General features: G+C 41.4%; 1 non-coding gene across 1 annotated transcript; it reads left to right on the top strand.

The window, feature by feature from the left end:
* The first annotated feature begins 1086 nt into the window (after positions 1–1086).
* Positions 1087–1166, top strand: TRNAT-UGU (transfer RNA threonine (anticodon UGU)). Its single transcript has one exon. It is a non-coding gene; the product is annotated as a tRNA-Thr (tRNA).
* Positions 1167–18357: the final 17191 nt, after the last annotated feature.

The raw sequence follows: 18357 nt of genomic DNA, 5'->3' as shown, positions 1-18357 counted from the left end.
GCCTTCACTCATCTCTTTCCTCACTCACCTCTTATGTCACTCACTCCCCTCTTATTCACTCATCACTCACACCCTACTCAATCAGTCATTCATTCCCCACCATTTTATTTCCCTTTCATTTACTCTGCACTCCTCTCTCAGTCACTTACTCCCCACTCACCCACTCCTCACTCCTCACGCATGCTTTCATCCACTGACTTCCTCACTGCCTCCCCACTCCTTCAGTCTCACTTCCCACTTTTGCTTATTCACTCACTAGTAACACTTTCCCCGATTACTCACACAGTCCACTTATCCACTGGCGCACTCCTCATGCACTCATCCACTTGCTCACTCACTCCTCACTAACTTGCTCATTCATTCGCTCGCTCACTCCCCACATACTCTTTCCTTCTCCACTCATGCATTCACTGACTGCACTGTACTCATTCACTTACTCACTCACTCCCCACACATTCAGTCACTCGCTTCCCATCATTCATTCATTCATTTTCTCCTTCACTCACTTCCCACCCACACAGTCACTCCTTTGCTCCCCACTTATTCATTCACTCACCTACTCATTCCCCACTCAGTCATTCATGTAGTCACTCCCACTCATTCATTTTCTCATTCGCTTCCCACTCATTCATTTGCCACACACCCATTTATTTATTCTTTCACTCACCCATTCACTCTTACTCCTCACTCACTGATTCACAAGCCCACTCACTCACCCACACAATCACTCACACTTTCATTCATTCACGCTCACTAACACTCATTCACTCATATTTCCCCCACACTCATCCCCTTGCCCACTCACCCATTCACTCGTTATTTTTCACCGTTCAAAGATGTGGGCCACCCTGATTTAAAAAAAAAAAAAAAATCCAGGCCAGTTTAATAGTCCAGTCCGCCAATGACTGGCAAGCAGGATAAGTGACACACCTATGCAGTAAAGTGGCTGCAGCTGTATACGGGATGCCTTGGGAGGAAAGATCATAATTTTTGAAAGTGATAGGTGAAATTCTAAGTAAAAAATGCAGTCTCAACATGGGTCCGAATCTCAACCGTTGCAGAGCTACAATTGATGCATTTATGGGGGGCGCGGTAGCACAGTGGTAGCGCGCTGGACTTGTAATCGGGGGATTGCAAGTTCGAGCCTTGCCCGGGATGCCGTGCCGGGAGGGGTAGCTCCCTCCTGTAACCCTAGCGGTGCTATATAGTCCAATACAGGGCTTAGCTCGGGGGAACTCCATTTCTCCCATTTTGATGCATTTATGGGTGACCTGAGAGCTACATCATTTTTGCCCCTAAGGTCATCAATCATTGTAGTTTCGTAAAAGTATGCAAATTTGACCTATGATGAGACAGGATTTTTTACACTGACAAGTCGGTTCACAAAGTTATGCCCTTTCCTTCCGGGACACCCTGTATAATTGCACATACTCTGTGTAAACAAAGATGAAGATATTGTTACATAGCCTATGATTTCATCATCCTTTGTGTAATTCTAACGTACAGTGTGCTGCCTGTTTGATCACGAGCGTGTTCTGCCTCAGTCCCCCCCTTCTACCTTTATAGTAGAGTAAGTCGTCCTTTCTGTTGTTCAGAGCGGGATTGTCAACTCTTTGTCCCCATGGCTTCATTTGCGCGTCCTTCTTACAAGTTGTATCAAGCTCTGCTGGCCCCTATATAATGAGCTCAGTCTCTGCATCATTGCCACTTAGATCTGCTCCTCATTTTGTTCACATCTCTGTCCTCCCCTGTACAGTTAATTATGAGTGCTCAGAAAGTCTCCAACCATCTAACAGCTGTGTAATTTGAGTATAAGTGTTATTACATTTTGTTCTTGTACTGTATAGCATAAGGTGTTAATTTGTAGGCCTAGTAAGGTTCTTTTGTGATTTATGTAAAGTTTCATGTCAGCCAATTGTTAATAATATTTTGTATCTGTAATAATTTATCTAGCATTAACTGAGCATTACCCAGTGTATTTTCATTTTATCAGAGCTGACTTAGGTAAATTTACTCTTGCTGATTTCATGTTAATAGAGGCAATTGCAGTTAACCATATATTTAACCTGATTTTGCCATTACATTATCCTTATGAGTCCTGAATGCTTTCTTGTTAGTTTGAGCATTAAACTTTAACTTGTAATTTTACCTAACTCTTTTGTTTTGAACCTGGAACTTTACGGGACAGTAGTGATTTTTAGTATTCTCACTTAAAGTGTACATTATCTTTCTCTGTTCCGTAACATAAATTTGGCGACCTCTCATCAGGATATTCAGGATATTATCATAAGGATATTGCTTGATATTTTGTGATTGTGATTTATTCATGATGTCTACTATTTCTACACTTGATGAAGCCAAAGATTTTTTGTCAAATGTGCAAACAGTGTGTGATGTAGAAAACAGAACAAAGATTGAACTTAAGCTTGTTGCTCAACAATTGGGAATTGCAGTTCACTCTCATCATTCTAAAGATCAAATTGTTGGCATGATTAATAAAAGCTTGTTTAATGTAACTCCTCCAAATGAGCAAACGCAGATTGAATTAGCTAAGTTACAGCTAGCCCTGCAGGAGGCTCGTGTTAAGGAGGCTGAATTTCAAACACGTGCTAAGGAGGCTGAGTCTCAGGCTAAGGAGGCGGAGTCTCAGGCTCGTATTCAGGAGGCTGAATTTCAGGCAAATGCTAAGGAGGCGGAGTCTCAGGCTAAGGAGGCGGAGTCTCAGGCTCGTATTCAGGAGGCTGAATTTCAGGCAAATGCTAAGGAGGCGGAGTCTCAGGCTCGTATTCAGGAGGCACAGATGCAGGCACAAATTGAACTTGCTAGGATTCAGGCAGATCATGAGTATCGCATGAAACAAGGTGGAACTGGATCATCTAGCTCTGATGATTTTGATGTGGCTAAAAATGTTAAACTTGTCCCTCCTTTTAATGAATCTGATTTAACAAAGTATTTTCAGTTGTTTGAGAGGGTAGCTACAGGTTTTAATTGGCCCAAACAGTATTGGCCAGTACTCCTTCAAACTGTTCTCACCGGTAAAGCTCAAGTAATTTATGCATCTTTGCCTCAGGATCAATCTGATAATTATGATGTAGTTAAGAGCTTGATTCTTAAGGCCTATGAGCTTGTTCCTGAAGCCTATAGAGTAAAATTTAGGACAACTTACAAGCAAGATGAGCAATCCCATGTTGAGTATGCAAAAATCAAAGAAGATCTGTTAGAGCAGTGGTTAAATTCTAAGAATGTGGATTCTGATTTTGGTAAATTTAAGCAGATGATTTTGCTGGAGGACTTCAAGAGGTGTATTAGTAAAGATGTAAGCCTATATCTTGATGAGAAAAGAATAGATAATTTGTCTGATGCTGCAGTTTTAGCTGATGAGTATGTTCTCACTCACAAGAGATATTCTAAAGAAAAAGGGAAAGCTGAAAGTAAGTACGTTGCCTCTACTCAGAGTACAGGTAACAGGAAAGAGAATAAAGATGATGTTTCTCAGGAAGTAAATACCAGCTTCACCTCTAGATTTCAGAAAAGTAAATGTACTTATTGTAGTAAGCTTGGTCATACTACGGAGAAATGTTTCAGGAGACAGCATGATGTGAACAAAAAGGAGTCTTTAAATATTCAGTCAATTGGTCTAGTGTCCACTCTTGAGAGTTCCCAGAATTCTTTAACTGAGTTAACTGAACCTGCTTTGAGGGTAACTGAAATTCTCATGATGGAGCTCCTCTTTTGAGCAGTAACGTGGGTGACACTCTCAAGAGTTCATGTGCTAATTTCCTGTCTGATGGTTTTGTCGGTCCTCTGGACAGTAATGACAGGAAATCAGTTCAAATATATCGTGATACAGGTGCTTGCCAATCCCTTATGCTGACCAGTGTTCTAGGCTCTAATGTTAATTCCTCTGATGAAACTGTAATCTTACAAGGCGTAGGGAATAATTACTTCTCTGTCCCTCTGTGCAGAGTGAATTTAGAGTCTGGTTTTGTTAATGGTTCCGTTATGGTTGGGTTGGTTGAAACACTCCCAATGTCAGGTGTAACTTTCTTACTTGGAAATGATATTGGTGGAAGTCAAGTGTGTCCAGCTCCTCAGTTGTCTAGTGAGCCGGTGGCTGCGACCCAAGATTGTGATGTCCCTGATGTGTTCCCTGCATGTGCTGTCACTAGGGCTAAGTCTAAAGTTACTGGTGATTTAGAGGATAATGATGATGATGATGTTATCCTAGCTGACACTTTTCTTGCTAATTTGGACCACTCACCAGCTGAGGCAGTACCCCGTAGTGTTGATAATTTGTCTCGTCAAGAGTTGGTTGAGTTGCAGGTTGCTGACCCTGAGTTGAAAGGTCTTGCTAACTCTGCTTGCAGTGAGGAAGAGTCAACTGGTGCTTCTACTTGTTATTATATAAAGTCAGGAGTACTTATGAGGAAGTGGAGACCCCCAACAGCATCAGCCGACTGTGAATGGGAGGTTTTACATCAAGTTGTCATCCCTCGTGTTTGTAGGCAGGATATCATTAGAGTGGCTCATGATTCCAGTTTGGCAGGACACCTTGGAGTGAGGAAGACTGTGGCACGCATTTTGAAACACTTCTACTGGCCAGGTATCTTCAGGGATGTTTCCTGGTATTGTAAGTCTTGTCACACCTGTCAAGTTGTGGGGAAGTGTAATCAGACCGAAAAGGTTGCACCTATAGTTCCCATTCCTCCTTTTGAGGCGCCTTTCACCCGTGTGTTGGTGGATATTGTGGGCCCTCTTCCTAAGACTTCTTCAGGATTTTCTTATGTGTTGACCCTGATTGATATGGCTACTCGTTATCCTGAAGCCATTCCACTTAGAAATATCTCAGCAAAGAACGTGGTTAAGGAAATACTGGGGTTCTTCACAAAGTTTGGTCTGCCCAAGGAGGTACAATCAGACCGGGGAAGTAATTTCATGTCAAAAGTTTTCAAGCAGTCTCTGAAAGAGTTGGGCATCACCCAGATCACGTCTTCAGCTTACCATCCCCAGACCCAAGGAGCATTGGAGAGATATCATCAAACACTCAAATCGATGCTCAAGAAATACTGTTTGGAACATCAGAAAGACTGGGATAAAGGTCTTCCATTCGTTGTGTTTGTTGCAAGAGAATCTCCAAATGAATCACTGGGCTTCTCACCTTTTGAACTACTGTTTGGCCATGAAGTAAGAGGACCCCTTAAGTTACTCAAGGAATGCTGGCTGTCGGAGGAAGATGACGTCAACCTGCTGGAGTATGTGATGAAGTTCAAAGAACGGCTGTCCACTGCTTTACAGCTGGCGAGAGAGAATATAGGAGCTGCTCAGGAGAAGATGAAGACTTGGTATGATAAGAAGTCCAGGTTACGCCACTTTCAGCCAGGAGATCAGGTTTTGATTCTGCTACCAGTTCATGGGCAACCTCTTCAAGCCAAGTTTAGTGGTCCTTATTTCGTGGAGAAGAAACTCAGTGATGTCAACTATGTCATCGCCACACCAGATCCTAGAAAGAACAAGCAACTATGTCACATCAACATGCTAAAGTTATATCACAGGCGGGACGAAAATAATCCAGTCTGCACTGTAGCTGTTCCACCCGAGTCTGCAAGTGAAGCTCTCCCATGCAGTATGAGCCTGAGTGATAGTTTGGTGAAGAATCCTGATATCATGAATGATCTCCAGCTAAGCTTTCTCATCTACCTCCCGAGGAAAGGCAGGAGTTTTCGGCATTACTGCAGGAGTACCCGCAAGTGTTCCATGCCACTCCAGGAAGAACCACTGTGTTGATGCATGATGTCGATATTGGAGACGCAAAGCCAATTAAACTGCCTCCTTACCGTGTGAACCCAGTGAAAGTTCCTCTCATCCAGAAGGAGCTTGGCTACCTGTTGGACCACAAGATGATTGAGCCCTGTCAGAGCGAGTGGAGTTCTCCTGTCACTCTAGTCGCTAAGCCAGGTGGGTCACAGCGGCTTTGCATTGACTACAGACGTGTTAATCAGATAATTAAAACAGACACTTACCCTCTCTCTCGCGTGGAAGATTGCATAGACAAGATCGGAAAGGCTAGGTACATAAGTAAGTTTGATTTGTTAAAGGGATACTGGCAAGTACCTATGACTGAACATGCTAGGGAGATCTCATGTTTTGTAACATTAGGAAAGACTTTTGCATGTTCTGTAATGCCATATATAGATTGTTTTAGAGTAATAAGAAATTTCCTTTGTAAATTTCTTTTTTCTTTTTGGGGAGGTGTTACATAGCCTATGATTTCATCATCCTTTGTGTAATTCTAACGTACAGTGTGCTGCCTGTTTAATCACGAGCGTGTTCTGCCTCAGTCCCCTCCTTCTACCGTTATAGTAGAGTAAGTCGTCCTTTCTGTTGTTCAGAGCGGGATTGTCAACTCTTTGTCCCCATGGCTTCATTTGCGCGTCCTTCTTACAAGTTGTATCAAGCTCTGCTGGTCCCTATATAATGAGCTCAGTCACTGCATCATTGCCACTTAGATCTGCTCCTCATTTTGTTCACATCTCTGTCCTCCCCTGTACAGTTATTATTATTGTGAGTGCTCAGAAAGTCTCCAACCATCTAGCAGCTGTGTAATTTGAGTATAAGTGTTATTACATTTTGTTCTTGTACTGTATAGCATAAGGTGTTAATTTGTAGGCGTAGTAAGGTTCTTTTGTGATTTATGTAAAGTTTCATGTCAGCCAATTGTTAATAATATTTTGTATCTGTAATAATTTATTTAGCATTAACTGAGCATTACTCAATGTATTTTCATTTTATCAGGGCTGACTTAGGTAAATTTACTCTTGCTAATTTCATGTTAATAGAGGCTATTGCAGTTAACCATATATTTAACCTGATTTTGCCATTACATTATCCTTATGAGTCCTGAATGTTTTGTTGTTAGTTTGAGCATTACACTTTAACTTGTAATTTTACCTAACTCTTTTGTTTTGAACCTGGAACTTTACGGGACAGTAGTGATTTTTAGTATTCTCACTTAAAGTGTACATTATCTTTCTCTGTTCCGTAACAATATATTAAGAGTGATCATGGGGCTTGTCTTGAGATTGAGGTGAGGTATAAGTGGCAATCTGTCTAGAGCATGAAGACAGTCCTCATTCCACAGTACTTGTGGGAAGTGGCCTCTCATACCTCCAGCCTGACAAAGCAAAGATACCACCTGTGACAGAGTTTTGGTGATGTATTGCACATAAGCATATAAACATGTACACTGTCGTCAAATTTTACAGTCGATAAAATATAATAGTGAATAATCAATTTAAGGAGTTCATTGTGGTATAGATGTAATGCAGCCGAGAGGGGCAATACAGTAAAGGAGGGAGGAATTTACTTAAGGAATGAAAACAAGAATCCTGCACAGTACATGAATACCACCAGAACAAACGCTGAAAATTTAAAAAAATCTGATGAAGGCCATATGACCCCCATCAACCCACGGAAGTTATTTTCATTTTATCTTCGCTGCTACCAGATAACTGTTAATTTAGGAAGTTACCTTAGTTGTAGCTGCAACCACCGACTCCTCTGAATATGAACTCAGTGGACTGCAGGCTCAAGTTACCAAAATCATGCGGTCCGCCATCCTCCTCTTGGGGTGTGGAGAGGGAATGGAGGGACGCGTGTATGACCAGGCAATAGAACCATCGGCCATATCTGTGCCAACATGGAAGGCACCCCTCTGTAGCAGATCTTTAATGTAGGGGGTTAACGACTGCTGTATTTAAGCCTCCTTTTCTGAACAGAATTGTGTGGAGGTAGCAAGAAGATATCAGTAAATGACATCAAGATATCCAAGGGATTAAGAGATTACAAATACGAGTACACACTGCATGTATGAGTGAGAGAATCAGGTGCAACAACAAGCTGTAGAGGTTGAATTGCACATTTTGACTGGTGAAGTAAAGTTTACAAGAGTAAGCTGTGGTTTAGCAGACGGCGAGAAAACTCAAGCAATAAAAATGCCTTGAAAGAAAACACTTGATTATAGTGATGTTAATGTGTTTACAGGTGGTGATAACGAGTGGAAGGTGACACTCACTGGGGATAGTCAGTTCTCTGCCATAGACTCACTACCCACGCAGATCGCGGTGACTAGTAGTACGAGCGACTGAGAACCTGGCAAATATAACAGCCATGTTGGGGAAGCAGGCGATCCTCTCTACTACGACTCACTCAGGGGTCACATGGGTGTCTGGGATGGCAGTTAGGGTGAGCCAGGTATGCAGGCCTTATGTATCAGCCCACAGGTGGACTACATCCAGGTGAATGACTTACCCACACAAGAAATTGGTGTAGGCTGGACGGCTATTGACAGGCTTAGGCTACAGACCAAACTGGAGTTGAGAGGGAAGTTGAGATTAAAAGAGCATACGAATTTCAGATATGGAGTGGAAAGAAACTTGGCAAGGATCAAGGAAGGCAGGCATTCATCAGAATGAGGTGTGTAGGTGATTTGAGGTTGAACGAAGGGTGAAAGGGTCATTATAATGCTGGCTCTGGAGAACATAGCAGACATAATTCTTTGTCTTGGTGGCCTTTTTTTCCCTTATTCTTTTATTTTCTTTCCCCTTTTCTATCTAACATTCATGTTTTGTTTCAGTTGGACGGTCACGGGGACTTAGTAGGTGCCCTAACATTACCCTCTGGCCTCAGTTTTTAGTTCTAATAATGGTCATCACGCCTGTGCCACCTATCATCTGTGAGTCTATGGCTTCTATGCACCGTCGTAATAACCTTCCTCAGATAACTGGGAAGGACGATGGGCCTTGCCATGACCCCTCCAATTACCTGTTTCTTCGCTTTTCTGATAATCCCAAGGGTGGCCTGGAGAGATGTTAGTACCACCTGGGTCCTGCTGACAGCACTGCTTCAAGCGCCATGGTAAATATCTCGGTCCTCAGTGGAAGCCTTATCGGTGGTAATTCCTGGTGAGGTAAGAAAGGAGCTGATCCAGAAGAAGTAAGGTGTGTGCAGCGGGTTGGGTAGGTGGGTACAGACCTGGAAAATGGGTAGGAATGGGCATGAAGGGTGGGGTATAGGGCAATGTGGACAAGGACTGAGACTAGAGAAGGAGGACGGCAAGGAACTACCGGGGTGGACAAAGGCTGGCTTCAGACATGAACTGTGTCCTGCCACACAGACCGGGAAAGATGAGATTTGTATTCTTTCCAGGCTACCGTTAATATGGTCTAGTGGTAACTGTGCAAATTACTCCTACTAAATGCTATATGTGCGATAGCACCCGACACTTTTCATGTGGTTGAGACACGCGTGTTCAGCGCTGCGTGAGTGAAGTGAGTAAAGCATAGCCAACAGTAAACGCTGGAGATGTCTGCATGAATGTTGAGTTCATCTATGCATAAGGTGACCAGAGTCCCTCTTTTAGGCGGGACAGTCCCGCTTTTTGGACGTCTGTCCCGAGTTTTTAACTGTGACTAGAATGTCCCGCTTTTTGAGCAAATTTTCTTAAATGTCCCGCTTTTACAAAATTACTATTGCATTAGGTAAAACATGACCTTATTTTATGAAAGTAGGATGAATTAGAAAAATTATGCATAGTCCTAACCAAATGATATACCTAATTGTTAAGATAAAATCTGTAATACTCACTTGCTGGTAACTTGATATAGGCCCATTCGCTGTACCGTACGGTATGTTCGGAGTTATACACACGCACACGCACACACCCGCGTGCGATTGTGTCCCGCTTTTAGCTCCAATAAATCTGGTCATCTTACCCAGGACCCATATACATACATCCTGATCTTACCTATGCATGCATGGGTCACGCGCAGAATACAGATGAGGCTGCGAACATCCATGGGAATACGTACCCCACAGTCAGAATGAGACGTGTGGGTAGCGGAACAACAGGAACATAAGGTACAAATGCCGTAGGCAAGTCAGCTTACGAGAGCTTCCTCATGTCTTGGTGTAATAACCCACTACAGTAGTAATATGATAAGGACTGAAGGTGTTCCCCCACTCACTAAGCCCTCCAGTCAAAACTGGAAGAAAAACTGAGAAGGAAAATCATGCCTTATGAGTACACTGACAAGGAATTAAAAACTTAAACAACTGTAACGGAATCTTAAAAATTAGTAACTGGTTGTTTAGATTATTACGACTCTTATTTCCAACCCTTTCCAGTCATATGTCTGCTAGGGTGCAATAGGAAAGGGACAAATAGTCCACAGAACAACACTGCACTTAACACTGTCTTATACAAGGGGGCCAAAGTTGCTGCCTCAGGATAATCCTGCCTTAATGAAGGGATTCAAAATGATCGCTTTTCACATGTTTTGTATGATAATGATTTTAATATTTTATTCTGATCACTCACTACTGCTAGACAATAATTTTTAGCTAAGGACAAACGTCAAAATAAAGAGATTAAATTTACTTATTGATGAAAGTGTAACTGTAGCTGTATACGAGAGACTGTAGGACCACATCATCTCCTCAGAGGAAGAGTGGCACCCACAAGTAATCCTTCACCACGTAAAGTGCGAATGGGGGAGGGATTCAGTTGTGTGAGCGTGGCAGATGTTATTAGCATTGTAATGGCCATGTTGTGTGTGCAATTAATTTTCTGGGTAATTGCGATGAATCAACTGGGTATAAGCATAAGCAAGCACATCAAACGACATGCTATCAGCCCTCATTTTAAATATCGGTCATGGTTTAGGTTCGTGTCTAGCCTTAAGGCGCGATTCCACCGGGGCAACACAGGCAACATGTAGCATGCGATTTGCCTGGCTTTCAACATGTATGTTGAATGCGGCATTCAACCAGGAGACATGTTGACCTCGACAAGTCAACATTGTTGTTTCATATAGCATGCCACATGCCAATGTTTATGTTGAATGGCACAAAACCTTTTCCACCGATTCAACAAAAACCGAGCCAGTTGTCAACACAATATAACAGACAGACAGACAGATATGTAGATAGACAAAACTTAACAAAAAAAACATTTAAGTAGATACCGTGTAAAACACACACACACACACACACACACACACACACACACACACACACACACACACACACACACACACTGCAGAATAACTTACAAAAAGGTGTGAATGTATAGAAAGACGGGTGCTGCGTGCCCGCCGTCAAGAGGAAGGCACGAATGCAAAAATTTTCTGAAGTACGTACCTTAGCTTAAAAGACAAGATAGAGAGAATAATGTAACAGAAGAAAGATTTGCTAGTGTTGGCACAGTATTAGGACTGGCGGGGAGAGAGAGAGAGAGAGAGAGAGAGAGAGAGAGTGTGTGTGTGTGTGTGTGTGTGTGTGTGTGTGTGTGTGTGTGTGAGAGAGAGAGAGAGAGAGAGAGAGAGAGAGAGAGAGTGTGTGTGTGTGTGTTCTTACCTTACCTAATTGTTCTTACCTAATTGTATCTTTACAGGAATGAGTCAAGCTCGTACTGTCCCGTGTCTTAAACCATATTTATCGTACATATCCTTAAATTTGTGAATTGTTTTGGCACACACTATTTCATTCGGTAGTGCATTCCATGGATCAATTGCTCTGTTTGGGAAACTGAATATCCTTACGTCTTTATCACCTCTCTTCTCATGCAGTTTTTTTGCAGTATCCTCTTCCTAATGCTTCTCCATATGTTAAGTAATCATTTATGTCTATTTTCTCCTTCCCTGATATGCACTTATATAGCATTATCATGTCACCTCTTTTCCTTCTCTCCTGTAGTGTTGGTAGATTCAGTTTATTTAGTCTTTCTTCGTAGCTTAGGTCCCTTAAGCTTGGTATCCATCTTGTAGCGGCCCTTTGAACTTTTTCAATCTTGTCTATGTGTTTTTTGAGATGAGGACTCCAGACTACTGATGCATATTCCAGGGTTGGTCTAATGAATGATGTTATTATCCTTCTTAGCATGTCTTCATTTATGTATGTGAATGCTATTCTCATATTTGCAAGCAGTGTATACATGTTCCGTACCTTCTCGGTGATGTGGTCAGCCGGAGATAGTCTGTTATTGATAATCACACCTAGGTCCTTCTCTCTTTCTGATGTGTATAGGGTTTTATTTCCTAACTTATAATCCCAATCAGGTCTTTTTCCACTTTTACCAAACTTGATTACATGACACTTGTCCACATTGAATTCCATTTGCCATGTATTACTCCATTCATGAAGTTTATTTAATTCTTCTTGTAGCTCTTTACAAGAGTCTGTGTTAGTAATTCTCCTTTGTATTTTTGCATCATCTGCAAACATATTCAGATAGTTCTCATTTCCAGTGTTACTGTTTATATCATTTATATACACTGAAAACATGATTAGTGCCAGCACTGAACCCTGTGGTACTCCACTAGTCACTTCTTTCCATGATGAGTAGTTTCCTCTTAGTACTGTTATAAAGATACTAATTTAGGTAATGCCACTGGCCGTGCTGGCTCGGTACGGAGCGCCGACGTTGCACGTCTTCTCTCTCTGAATCCCACTGTGTGTGTGTGTGTGTGTGTGTGTGTGTGTGTGAGAGAGAGAGAGAGAGAGAGAGAGAGAGAGAGAGTGAGAGAGAGAGAGAGTGTGTGTGTGTGTGTGTGTGTGTGTGTGAGAGAGAGAGAGAGAGAGAGAGAGAGAGAGAGAGAGAGAGAGAGAGAGTGTGTGTGTGTGTGTGTGTGTGTGTGTGTGTGTGTGTTCTTGGCTAATCCCTGCAGTGCATCTAGTTTAGCCTGGTTATTCTTGTATTGTTCCAAGCGTATATCCCACAGAACAACAAATTTTCTGTATTCTTCTATAAATTCTTCGTTTTTTTCTTGAGACCAATTCATCTTGTTGCTTTCAACATCGAATCCTTCCCGCGACTGATGGGAAGGCGGGCAACACTAGGCAACAGAAATCTTGTCGCATGCGTCACGTTCTACGGGCAACTTGTTGCCACCTGTTGCATGCCACACAGTCGCATGCTACATGTTGCCTTGTGTGGAACTGGTTGGAACACACTTGGCCTATGCGACAATGTAGCATGCCACATGTTGCCAAAATGTTGCCCCGGTGGAATCGCGCCTTTAGGGAACACTCAGATGGTGAAAAAAATGTGTTGCCACTCAGCCACTGCGTCTTCCATGGTCACTTACTCCCAGAATTATTATAGTCTCAGTGGCCTCAATACAACTTCATTTAAAACTCATTCAATTCAATAAAGTATTTCTTAGGTATCCGTGCTACTTACAAGCAGTTTTATTAAGCTTGGGAGAGACTTTCTGAACTGTAGATGTTAAGTACACTCTGTTTGAACCCCTCCAATATTATACGTCTATATTAAGCTGAATAAAGTAGCGTGAAGGTGGCAATTATATGGAAAAGACCATGCTGAAGTTGAAGGGATTAGTATAAGGAGGTGAAAAGAATAAAGGTGTGTGCAGTATCATCAGATTTGTAAGACTTCTCCTTCTCACTATACCTCATACCAATTAATCTGGCCAGGCATGTATGGCAACACTGTTCCGGCCGAGACTCTGATTGGCTGGAGGTGTTTGTTCGATTTCGTTGTTGCTAAAACTGATACTCTTTTATTATCAGATGTGATACTGAGTTTGTCGACAATACAATCGTCAAAAGCAATAAGAAATCCGTTATATACTTATCAACAATGAAATGTTCGTAGGAAGATACGGATATTCGGTCAACAAAGTATTATAATAGTCCAAGTCAAGGTTAGCATTCGAACAATTCCTTTAAATCTCTGACACTCCGCAATATAACAGAAAATTAAGGAAACTTGCTTAATCTAAGCAAAATAGGCATACGTCAAGAAATGTCAACCGGCTCTTTTCGTCTGGGCAATTTTGGGTACGTCCTCACGTTCATGAATAGAAAGAGGTGCGTTGGTGAAAAGCCCGATGCCTACAGAGCACTTATGTGGAAGAAGTAGCAGTAACTGTGGCAGCAGTAACAGAGTTAGACTGACAACAAAATAGATTGTGATGAGGGTACAGATGAAAGGACAGAAGCCTTAAGAGTATAGCTTAAAAAATAACTTTTCTTGGCAGCCTCAGTTGAAAGTTTCGTATATATCTGATGCAATTGCAAAAGTTGCACTGAATTCCAGAAAGTAGTTGTGAAAGGCCCAGTAACTTTGCTCCAGGGAGGGAATGGACTGGTTGGGACATTTTCAGGCCAAGGGAGCAGTTCTTTCGTGTTGAGATGTATGTACATAGCTGACTAGAGTGAGAGAAACAGTTTGTTAGTCTGCTTACCTTTACATGTCTACGAGTATGTATCACTTTACTTTTTAACGTTTTTGTTTGTGTCTTTCCTTATATAACTGTTTTCATCCTTCTGTCACTGTAACTTCGGTACCCCAAGTAAGCAAAAGAATATTTGAACTGAGTTAGCTTAGCGTGGCGAAAGGAATGGAAAAGAAGGTCAAAACTGGGGATGATGGGATGATGTGGAGGGATATATACTCGTAATGTAGAGGGAACTCCTTGGGATTGAGTATCTGGCCATTAACAAAATCAATATCATCATTATCATTATCTTGATCTGTTTTTTCCACTTAAGGATTGGTTGAGAGATGGTACTGAGAACAAGCACCTCAGAGGAAAGGGTAACCAACAGCATGTCCAGTTAAATGGGTCACAGTCACACATTCTCTCACCATTTATTGTCCAGTAACCTTGACTTCTCTCTATAGGCATATTCATCGACACTTTTGCTCTACACACTGCCTCGTATAACTAAGAGTCAGTTGGACGAATATCGCTTCACAGGGTAAAAAGAGAGGCGCCAAACCCTGCCCATGCACTTACCTGTACAACAACTCGTCCAGTCAGCTCGATCCCAGGTCAGTTTCATAACCTTGTCAGCCTCCATACCTCGTAGCCTCACACACTCATTTACCTTACCTATCCATTGAGTTTTTTTTTTTCATTCTCGCTGCTTTCAGAGGCTTTTATTCAGCTTGCGATATAATTTCGGAACTATATCATTGGACTCAGGGGTTTAAATTTCTGCAATATCCTGTGGTGAAAAGTGATTAAAAAGAGTCTGAGAGCAAAAAGTGGAGGCACAGGATGAATTTACAAAGAAATAATCCTCTAATTACGACTGGCTGAACTGAAAACATTTTACATTCTTTAATCAAGGAGAAAAACACTGTTGAACCTCAGTATAGGTCTGATTCTGCAAGCCTGCACCAATGTATCGAAAAAATGTCAAGAAAATAGGTTCATAGATCGATGACCAATAATGGGACATCTTGCAAAAGTTAGGTAAGTCGGGGAATAAAAGTTACATTAACGCCCTCTGAAAAATCAACAAGAAAAAAAATGTACGGGGATATGCCTGGTCTTACATATTCCTTCCTGGACACTGGTCAGATTCTCCTCTTCCTGATTGGATGAACGTGACACCGCCTAAGTGACATGAAGCAGATGGTGCGTCTCGGCGCCTCAGACTGATTAAGTCCATTGATCCCTCAGCAGGTCACGGCTGTACACGGAACCACGACACCTGGTGCCACCAACACTTTACATTTTTTTTTTCCTTCCTTTTCGAAACCATTATAAAACGTGGGTTTATTTTTGCTTATGCCTACACTGTGCATTAGATTTTTTATATATTGTCATTGTTAACAGAAAACTAATCCAAAAAGAAATTGTGAAGCGAATTAAAATGACAAGACCCATAGATAACACGTCATATTCTAGGATGAAAACTCCTGAGGAAGCTCTTTAAGAATAACACCACTGCATATCCACCGACGATCTTGGCTGTGAAATTCGTTTATAAAAAATCTTGAATGGGTACATTTATTATGACGACACAAGAAACACAACTATGGTGTCCTTAAACATTAATTCTGTGGCAAAACATTTTTCTTGAAATTACCAGTATTAAAGCTGTGACTGTCTTGGCTGTTGTGTGGTACTATGATCCTGAAATGAATTATTATTATTGGAATCTTGGTGCAGTTTTCTATGATTTTTTTGAGAAGACAGAACTTCTGCCTATCAGAATTCTTTTATTCCCCGAACTGCATCTCTCTGGAACTCGCTTCCCCGGAGTTGTTTCCCCCCAAACTTCAACCTACAGCTGTTCAGATCCAAATGTTACAGATATTTTATGAATAGAGGACACCAGTAGTCTGGTGTATGGATTTTTTTTATTAATTTGTTTTTCCTTCCTCTGTTCTGTTATTTAAAAGAATCATCATCATCATCATCATCATCAGCAGCAGCAGCAGCAGCAGCACCTATTCTACTTATTCATGGTGTGAGCTATCCAAAAACAAGGTTGGGAAACAGAATATGAGGAGAAACATCAACTGAGTGGTGAGTTAATCTGGGACGCACATCTACAAGCCACTCAGACCTCAAAAATTCTTGAAAATAATGATCTTGTTAAGTCAAAGAAGCAGTGTGATAGCAACAGGAAACACGATGACGGATACAATGTGAGCACAGGGGAAAAAAACAATGGAAAAAATGAAGAAGAGGAAGACGAGGAGGAAGAAGAACAAGAAGAGGAGGAGGAGGAGGAGGAGGACGAAGAAAAAGAGGAGGATGAAGAGGAAGAGGAAGAGGAAAAGGAAACAACAGAAGTAAAGAATAAGCAAGAGAGAGAGAGAGAGAGAGAGAGAGAGAAAGAAAGAGAGAGAGATGAAATACGAAAAATGGTGGGGCTCGAACAGGAAAAAAGGAAGGCCGGACAAAATATATATATATATATATATATATATATATATATATATATATATATATATATATATATATATATATATATATAAAAGAATAAACTGAAGAATTGTATGAGTATTAAAGGGCAGGTAAATACTCAGTAAAGACCCCCACCTCCCAAGTGTGTGTGTGTGTGTGTGTGTGTGTGTGTGTGTGTGTGTGGACAAAATCACTTAAAATTATTCCCATTTGATTTCATCCTAGCATGTTGCAGTGGTTGAGGGCCAGCAAATAATTAAACTGAATGTCTTAGTGAACAGCAGATCAAACGTTAAGGTCAAAGGAGGAGTTCAAAGTCTGGCCAAGGAAAATCGAATCAGTTTTCATCCAATTTAGACCAAACGTGAAATAGGGTTGAGGGTAAGGCGAGGATGAAGTAATTCGATTCTGAGAGGGACCAGTCAAAAGTTATAGTCACAGGGCAACAACGAGTGTGTGTGTGTGATAAAATAACTGAAACTGTTTTTTTACTAGATTTTAAGTAAACATGAAGAAAGAGCTTAAGGTCAGCAATTGAGTAACTTATTGGTTGTAGGATCAGTATATCAAAGTTAAGGTCACAGTGTAAAACCAGCATAAAAGCTTTAATCCGATTTACACCAAACTTCAGACTACAAGGATTTTATTTTGAAAACAAGCGGTCAAAGGTCCAGGTCACAGGGAAAGGTCAAATGCCAAGATCTCAGGGCAATGTCAACTCAAACAGTTTGAACCACACTTGATGAAAGGGTTAAGGGTCACACAACATCGAGGGGATCCAGTTTGGAGAACAGTCAGTCCAAGGTCAAGATCACAGGATTAGGTCAGTTCCAACTCGTCTCCGTGTATGGAACTAAACAATTTAGATCTTATTTAGACAAACTTACTGGATGAGTTGAGGATAACCAAAAAGGTTGAATATTATTTCTGAGTACAGTAAGTCAAAGGTCAAGGTCATGCAGCAAGATCAACATATATTTTTTTTAATCCACTGTATACCAAGTAAACATTAGTGTTGGTGGAAGGGTTCAGGTTAAAACAAGGCTAATGAGCTAAGATTTTGCGAACAATTACTGAAAGGTCAGGGTCACAGGGAAAGGTCAAATATCAAGGTCACGGAGTAAATTAATCTCAAACAATTTTGATCTCATTCGAACCTAAGTCGGCGGAAGGGTTAGGCGTCAGGCAAGACTGAATTAATTCCGTTCTTATTTTTATGGCAACATGACGGTCATGGTCACAAAGGAAAGTAAACTATTTGATCCTTGGCCCAGTTGGTAGACGCGGATGTTGTACTACGTGGGTGCTCCTTCGTGTTAATCATTCATTCCTTTACATATTTATTGTTTATAGATTGATGGGCACATGGTTAGATATATTGATATATATAGATAAATACTGTGTGTGTGTGTGTGTGTGTGTGTGTGTGTGTGTGTGTGTGTGTGTGTGTGTGTGTGTTATACGTCTGTGGACTGTTTTTCCGTCTATTTGCCTGCCTGTGTACCTACCAGCCTCATATGTCCCCTAATAGACCTGTTGTGGTCATTCTCCAGCAGCTCCCCAGTCTACTACACACTAAAGTGTTGGAAAAGTATACCTGCCTTCAAAACCTCTGATCTTTTTCCTGCCC

The sequence above is a fragment of the Coenobita brevimanus genome, chromosome 6 (assembly GCF_032717465.1).
Source record: "Coenobita brevimanus isolate Jiangsu-jjx chromosome 6, ASM3271746v2, whole genome shotgun sequence".
In the NCBI taxonomy this organism is placed as follows: domain Eukaryota; kingdom Metazoa; phylum Arthropoda; class Malacostraca; order Decapoda; family Coenobitidae; genus Coenobita; species Coenobita brevimanus.
This window is presented reverse-complemented; position numbering and strand designations above follow the sequence as displayed.